This window comes from Pteropus vampyrus, unplaced genomic scaffold (assembly GCF_000151845.1).
Source record: "Pteropus vampyrus isolate Shadow unplaced genomic scaffold, Pvam_2.0 Scaffold49, whole genome shotgun sequence".
Classification (NCBI taxonomy): Eukaryota; Metazoa; Chordata; class Mammalia; order Chiroptera; family Pteropodidae; genus Pteropus; species Pteropus vampyrus.
This window is the reverse complement of record NW_011888830.1, coordinates 1,718,067-1,726,537: the sequence shown is the minus strand read 5'-3', so window position 1 is coordinate 1,726,537 and position 8,471 is coordinate 1,718,067. Positions and strand designations below refer to the sequence as shown.

At 41.6% G+C, this 8,471-nt stretch overlaps 1 protein-coding gene across 1 annotated transcript in view; it reads right to left on the bottom strand.

Moving 5' to 3' along the window:
- Positions 1 to 8,471, bottom strand: part of LOC105291700 (coiled-coil domain-containing protein 3-like) — an 83,647-nt gene that overhangs the window by 70,702 nt on the left and 4,474 nt on the right. The window lies entirely within an intron of this gene.

Sequence of the window (8,471 nt, the reverse complement as noted above, 5' to 3'; positions counted from 1 at the left end):
CACATGGGTTAATTGTATCTCTCCGGCTAGATACTGGAGCTCAGAGACCAGGTCTTCCTCTATTAGTCTCCATAATACACGACCCAGTGCTGAGAATGCAGAATGCAAGGGGTGCTCCAAAACCCTGTGGATGGAATAAAAGCCCGCCTGCCTTGAGACCGTTTGTTCTTGCTCTCGAGAGCTCTGTGATCACCGAGAATGGCGACATGGGGAGGTGTGAGAGACGTGACATAATGTTTCACACGTAACCGGTACTTTGTACTGTTAAATATGTCATCTCAGTTGTTTTTTTATGACAGAGCTATGAATGAAGCATTGTAGATATAATTAGACCCATTTTACAGGGAAGGAAACAGCTCAGAGTGTTTCAGTGATTTCCAATATCAAAGCCACAGTTGATACTGAGTCAGGGCTGGAACCCAAGACTCATTCTAAAGCCCATCGAGATGCACATTGCCAACTTAAAACTGTATTTTTAAGGTTAATTAGTTAATCAAGATTTGAATCTTTCCAAAAGGAAGTATAACATTTTACAGCACAAAATGTATTTTTTTTAGCTAACCTTGGGGATGGCAGAGGCCCTGTAGGGAGAAGACAAAGAATAAATATCTTTAAAAAGTGGAGATAGAGGAGTAGACTGATCACGGACAAAATGCAAGAACACAGGAAATGCTCCATTTCCAAAATGCATCCCGAATCCAGTCATTTCTCCCAAGCACCAATGCTGTCCCCTGGTCCAAGCATTCATCACTCAGATCAAAGGAGATTCAATGGCTTCCCAAAGCACAAAGTTCTAACCTCCTTACTCTTACTTAAAAATCTATAAATGGCTTGTCTCCTGCTGACCTCTCCACACTCATCTTGCTCCATTCTTCACCCACCGACAATACTCCACACATCCTTTCCATCCCTCAGGCATCCAGGCAGCCTCTGTCTCGGCCAGTGGCATTAAATTGTTCTTCTATCCGGGAGGCTTTGCTGCCTGCTCTTTGTTTGGCTGGCCTTGTATCATTCAGGCTTCAGTGTGTTAGCCCCACAACCTAAAATAGTTACCTGTTCCTCTCTATCACTTCTTTAACTCTTTGCCAAACACGCATCACTAGCTGACGTTTTTCTTACCGACTGATGCACTGATTGATGTAGTGACTGTCTCTCCCTCATCCCACTGCAGTTTGAGCTCCAGGAGGAAAGGGAGAGCATCTCTCTTTTATAGTCTCAGTGCCTGACACATAGCAAATATTCAATATACATGCATAGAATGAAGGTATGGGAGGGAGCGAGAGAGAGAGAAAGAAGAGGGGGCAGGGGGGAGGCGGGGAAGGGAAAGAGAAAAGGGAGGAAAGGGGGAGACGGGGAGAAACCATCATCCTACCTACTTCACAGTTCTGGCTCTATCTGGCCAAATGAATGGCCTAGTAGTGACACTCTGAGTAGGGTAATATAGCCTTCACCTGGGAGGTAAGTGAAGTAAGTGCATGATCCTGGATACTTCGAAAGCACTTTGAAAATGGTATATTACAGGTCATCTTACAAGATCCAGATCAAGCCCCCTCTTTTCTGAGATCATCCTGTAATATTCAGGGCCTCACTGATCCCTCCCTTCTGACTTCCTAAAGCTTTATTGCCCACACTACTCATATGATATTTAATAATCTCCTTATTTACATTGGTATGAATGCCTACTACATGAGGGAACCATGCTGGGTCCTGGGAAGACAACAATGAATAAGAAGTTTATATGGAATTTACACCCTGCCTGGGGGACACAGATATTAACCATTATTTGCACAAACTGTTCATTGTATTTGTGATGAGCACCACACACGCACACAGAGAAAGTGAGCTGACAGCATAATAGGAGTATAAAACTAGAGCAGCTGGATAAAGGAAGGAAAGCAGGAAGGAAGTGGGCTGGGGAAGTAACCGGTACTCTGTGAGCAGAAAGTCCCTCGGTATTGGAGGCTGGAGACCAGTGAGCAGGCACAATGGAAAACACAAACAGCCTGGGCCTGAAGTCAGGAGACCATGGCCTCGCTTCCAGCTCTGTCACTGTCTACCCACATTCCACCTGACTGGTGGCGCCTCAGTGGACTCAACTGTGATATTAAGAACGGAAACAATGTTTAGTGTCCATAGAACCCCCAGATATATAAAATAGAACCACTTAATTTTCCAGAGGTAAAACGATTTAATTTCAACGAACAAAATATTTATCGAGCTTGTATTAATCATGTGTGGAGCACGAAGATCCATCAAGGTAAATGGATTTCCTTAAGATCGTCTAGGTTAGAATCCAGATCTACTGAATCCCAGCCCTTGATTCTTTCCAAAGGTATCCGCGGCCCTCTGCAATCTAATCCAAGCCTAACTATGCATTTCCCACAATTCTCAGTGCTGAAAGCCCAACGGCTGAAATCCTTCCAAGCTCACTGTTGAGTCCAGGTTCTGAAATTCTGGGCCCCACTGTGAGGTCACACATGCCCTTTTCATGACTCGGACTGTGAAACAGCTCAAGTAACACCACTTCTCCTACCGCGACCCCACCATCAAGTTGGTCTATGGCGGAGGTTCTCACAGTCTGTATATTTCTAGGGGGATCCTGGACCCTTTCGGGGATTCATGAAATCAAAACTACTTTCAGAATAATACAAAGAACTCTTTTCCACTGTGCTGACATCTGCACTGTTGGTACAAAAGCAAAGGTGAGTTAAACTGCTGGTCCCTGAAGCAAATTGAGGCAGTGGCAGCAAATTATACTAGCAGTCATATTCTTCAGTGCCTTGGGTGGGCAGAAAAGAAAAAAGCCTGTTAAATTTAAGAATGTCCTTGATGAAGCAGTAAAAAGCATTAATTAAAGCCTGACCCTTGGGTACACATTTCTAAGATTCTGAATAAAAGAAATCAGAAGCTCACATAAAGTACCTTGGCTGCTTATCAAAGTATAACAGTTGTCTCAAGGAGAAGCATTCCGTGATTGACTTCTGAGCTGAACTAGTGGCCTTCTTCATGAAACACTATGATTACTTAAAAGAATGAATGTTAGATAAACTATAGTTATTTAGATTTGAGTATCTGACATTTTCTTGAAAATGAACACAGTATGCCTGTCACTTCAAGGAAAACAACTAACGGTATCTGTTGGCAGTGATAAAATTCAAGCTTTCAGGCAAAAAACTAGAATTTTAGAAAACCGTCCACTATACGCTTGACATTTCCCAATGCTTAAAAACTTTGATGAGATGGATGGTATACTAATGAACAGGACTTTTCAGTATTGTATAAAAATCTCAACATATGCAGAATCTGGTATAACTCTGATTTTTCCAAATGGTCAGTTCATCATGTTGCAAAATCATGCATGGGGGGAAAAATCTATTCAAAGTGCAAGACAGACTAATGGATTTTCATGTAGGAATACAAAAAGCTCATTGATAAGGTTTCAGATTCTGCATTGCAACTAATTTTTAAGAAACTGTCATTTTGGGGGATTTTGATGGGGTATCAAAAAAGAATACAGAAAAAGGGTTGCTCAGCAGGTGCTCAAATACCTATTAAACTGAAGTCATACTCCTTCACCCCTAAGGGGTCTCTTTGTTCTTGAACAAATAACCTGGTAAACTAGACCAGCTTAGCACACTTTTAGTGATATTTTAAATCAAATACTTCTAGGCCTTTATGGAAAATTTGGATGGACTAAGTTCTGATTTTCTTGTTCCATTTGGGGCTTAAACCTCACTCTAAAACTACAGATTATCTTCCTCATTCTTATTTGCTTTTGATAATCAGAAATTAAATACTGTTCTTTCCTTCCCTGCAGTATGTTCTACCCAAACTTGACCAAATGTTCTTAAAAGGGCCTGGTCAAAAAGAAATGTCAACTGCCAGTCAAGAAGAAGTAAGCTGAGCACAGTCTATGACTCCTACTGATTACAATGTAAATCTCTGCACATAATACAATAAGCAACTACCTGGGGACTCTGAAAACTAGGCCTGAACCAAAGAAGGCTGAATTATGGAGCTATGCAGAGAAAACTGTAGGAGAAATCTCCTATTTCTATCCAGACCCAGCAAGGGGGCCCTAGTGTACTAGAGAATATAAGGGAAGCCCCTGGTTTTCTTCTCAATTTCATCTTTTCTCACCCAGCCTTGCCCTAAGGCCAACCCTAAGCTCAGACTCGCACTGCCACGGTGGCACAGGCATGAAGAGACAGACAACTTGCACAGTCCTATCTGTTAAAGAAACTTGATTGTTTGCAGATGACATGATCCTATATATATAAAACCCTAAAGACTCCACATAAAAATTGTTAGAACTAATAAACAAATCCAGTAAAGTTGCAAGGTACAAAATCAACATACAAAAATCAGTTACATTTCTTTACACTATAGTATTGGAAGTCCAAACCAGAAGAACTGGGCAAGAAAAATAAACAAAAGGCATCCAAATCAGAAAGGAAGAAGTAAATCTGTCTCTATTTGACATGATATATCTAGAAAACCCTAAAGATTACACACGCACGCACACATACATAACCTGTTAGAACTAAAAATTGAATTTGGTAAAATTACAGGATACAAAATCAATATACAAAAATCAGCTGCATATTTATACACTAATAATGATCTATCAAGAAGAGAAAATAAGAAACAATCCTATTTACAATTCCAACAAAAGAATAAAATACCCAGGAATAAATTTGACCAACGAGGTTAAAGATATGTACACGGAAAACTATAACAATTGATGAAAGAATTTTAAGAAGACAAAAATAAATGAAAAAATATTCCATGCTCAGGGATTAGAATATTGTTAAAATGCCCATAGTACCCAATGCAATGCAGAGATTCAATGCAATTCCTATCAAAATTCCAATGGCATTTTTCACAAAAATAGAACAATCCTAAAATTTGTATGAAACCACAAAAGACCCCAAATAACCAAAGCAATTTTGAGAAAGAACAAAGCTGGAGGCACCACTCTTCCCGATTTCAAACTATATTATAAAACTACAGTTTTCAAAACAGTATGATATTGGCATAAAAAAAGACACAAAGACCAGTGGAATAGAAAAGAGGGCCCAGAATTAAACCCATGAATATATGGCCAGTTAATTTACAATGAAGTAGACAAGAATATACATACAATGAGGAAAAAAACAGTCTCTTCAATAAATCGTGCTGGGAAAACTGAACAGTCACATGCGAAAGAATGAAACTGGACCACTAACTTACACCATACACAAAAAATTAACTCAAAGATTTGAACGTAAGACATGAAAACATAAAATTCCTAGAAGAAATCATGGAGAGTAAGCTCCTTCACATCAGTCTTGGCAATTATTTTTTGGGAGTTTGACACCAAGTGCAAAGGCAATAAAAGCAAAAATAAACGAGTGGGTCTACATCAAAGCAACACACTCTGTGCAGCAAAGGAAACCATCAACCAAATGAAACGGCAACCTACAGAATAAGAAAAAATATTTGCAAAACGTGTATCTAGTAATGAGTTAATATCTAAAATATATAAGGAACACATACAACCCAATAGCCAAAAAAAAACACACACACACACAAAACAACAAAAAAAAGCAAAAAACAAAAAAACAAAAAAACAAAACCAATAACCCAGTTTAAAAATGGGCAGAAAATCTGAATAGACATTTTTCAAAGAAGACATACAGAGAGTCGTCTAATCATCAGGAAAGTGCAAACCAAAATCACAATGAGCTATCGCCTCACACCTGTTAGGATGGCTATTATGCAAAACATAAAAGGCAAGGATGAGAAGGAGAGGGGACCCTCGTGCCCACTGCTGGTGGGAACGTAAACTGGTGCAGCCACTATGGAAAACGGTATGGAGGCTCCTCAAAAAAAATTAGAAAAGGAACCACCATTCATAATGCTCAGCAATCCCTCTTCTGGCTGTGTATCTAAAGGAAATGCAATCAGTGCCTCGAAGAGCTATCTGCCCTGTGTTCACTGCAGCGTTATACACAATAGCCAAAGCATGAAAACAACCTAAGTTCCCATTGACAGGTGAATGAACAAAGAAACTGGTATACAGACACCATGGATATCATTCAGCCTTTTAAAAGGAGATCCTGTCATTCGGGACAATATGGATGGGCCTAGAGGGCATTATGCTAAGTGAAACGAGTCAGAGAAAGACAAATACCGTATGATCTCATTTATATGCGGAATCTTTTTAAACAATGAGATACCACATACCCATCAGTATGTCCACTTCTTTTTAATCTAATACCAAATACTATGACGATGTAGAACTGGAGTTCTGATCCACTGCTAATACGAATGCAAAATAGTAGAGCTCATCTCAAAAACAGTTTTGCAGTTTCTTATAAAATTAAACAGACACTTTATGATTCGGCAAACCTATCCTAGGTTTTTACCCAAGAGAAACCAAAATTGATGTTCATGCAAAATATACATTTATGTTTATAGAAGCTCCAGTAGCTTAAAACTAGAAACAACCTAAATCTCTCTCAGTTGGTGAATAGATAAATGAAACTATGGTACATCCTCATAATGCAATACTTGTCAGCAATTAAAAAGGAGTGAACTACCTACACATGACACGGACAAATCACAAGTACATTCCACTAAGTGAAAAAAAGCCAAACTAAAAAATGCAACATGCTGTATGATTCCATTATATGACATTCTGGAAAATGCAAAATGTGGAGAACAAATCAGTGGTCCCTGGGAGCTGAGGTCGGCAAAGGGTCTGACTATAAAGGGGTTGCACACAGAGGGGTTCTCTACAGTGATGGAACTTTTCTGTGTTGTGGTCATAGTGTGATTGTACGACCACATACATTTGTCAAAACACATAGCTGTACATGAAAGTGAATTTTACTGCGTGTGGAGTTTAAATATTAATTTAGAAAATGAGAGGGAGGGAGCGGGAGGGAGATGGGGGGGAGGGAGGGAGAAGGAGGAGGGGAGGGAGAAGGGACGGAGGAGACCTCCGCTTAGGCCTCAGAGTTCTCGAGATGAGAGACATTATTCGTTTAAGGAATGTGTAAGACACCATAGAAAACACACCAGAAGCACAACAGTAACCAAAACAGAGATATCCCTGCCCTTGGGCAACCAGTGTGTGAAGAGTGGGAAATCCAGGACCAAGACGGTTTGAACAGGATGGCTGCCATCTTTAAATGCAACAAAACCCCTCCCTCACAGGTTCCGCCCCCTTCGCCTGCAGCGTTACGTGTGTGAAACATTCACAGCCAAACTTTGTGTAAGAGTTGTCCGCCCTCGTCATCTCCATTCCCTCGTGTCCACCCGCACTCCGATGACCCTGGCGGTCTAGATTCTCCTCCTTCACTATGGAAACTACCCTCGTTTAGGCCACCAAAGTCAGGTGGTTTTTGGTCCTCATCTCGCCTGACTTCTCGACGGCTTTTGGCTCTGTCGATCGCGCATCCATCCTTCTGGAAACATGCTGGGCCGAGGACTCCCCTAGTTCTCTTCTACCTCGGGATGCTCCTTCGTGACCAACATGCACATTCGACGAGGCTCAGTCTCACCCTTCGGCCTCCACCCCTCCTCCTCCACACCCGCTCCCTTAACAATGCCATTCGGACCCAGTTTTAACTGAGATCTAATTATTGTCCAGTCCCAAAAGGATATCTTGCACTCGGGGCTCTTCTCAAAGCTCCAAATCTACAGATCCGACCACACTTGAGGTCTCACTTGCATGGCTCAAAGACACCTCAACTCAGTATGTCCAATACGAGACTCAGGAATTCCTCTACCAGGCCTGTCCAGTTCCCACTGCTCAGTGCTGCTCCCGGCACGCAGTTTACGTGCCAGAAACACAGCAGTTGTCTTTGACACTCCCCCCGCCCCAACCTCCTTGACCACCTGAATCCAAACCATCATTAACACCTGACGATTTTATTTCCTAATTACCTCTTAAATGTGCTCACTCCATCCCCACTGCCTCTACCCTAGTCCAGCATCCACGTGGTAGCTTTCGAACCACCAATGCCCGTTCTTACCACATCACTTGGATTTTCTCCAAGCCAGTAGGATTTTTTTCAAAATGTAAATTTCATCCTATCACTCCTCGCTTCTAAAACATAAAAGGTTTCCCATCACTGCTAGGACGAAGCCCAAGTCCGCAGCAGGAATCAGCAGTCCCTCCACAGTCTGGTGCTGCCTAACGCTCGTGCCTCATCCTCCTTGCTCACGCCCTTTGCTCCAGCCACAGGGGCTCGCTTTCATTTCCTCAGCAGCACCGTGTACCCTGCTACCACGGGGCCCCTGCGCAGACGGTCCTCCTCCGGATTGTTCTCATCTCTCCCTGATGTCTCCTCATCCAACAGATCTTAGCTCCAGTATCAGTGCGATGGAGAAGCCTTTCTTTACCCCTAAGCTGACTTAAAGCTCCCTGATTATTTCCTTTCTTTCCTTTGGAGCATTTATTTCTATTTGGAATTATAAAG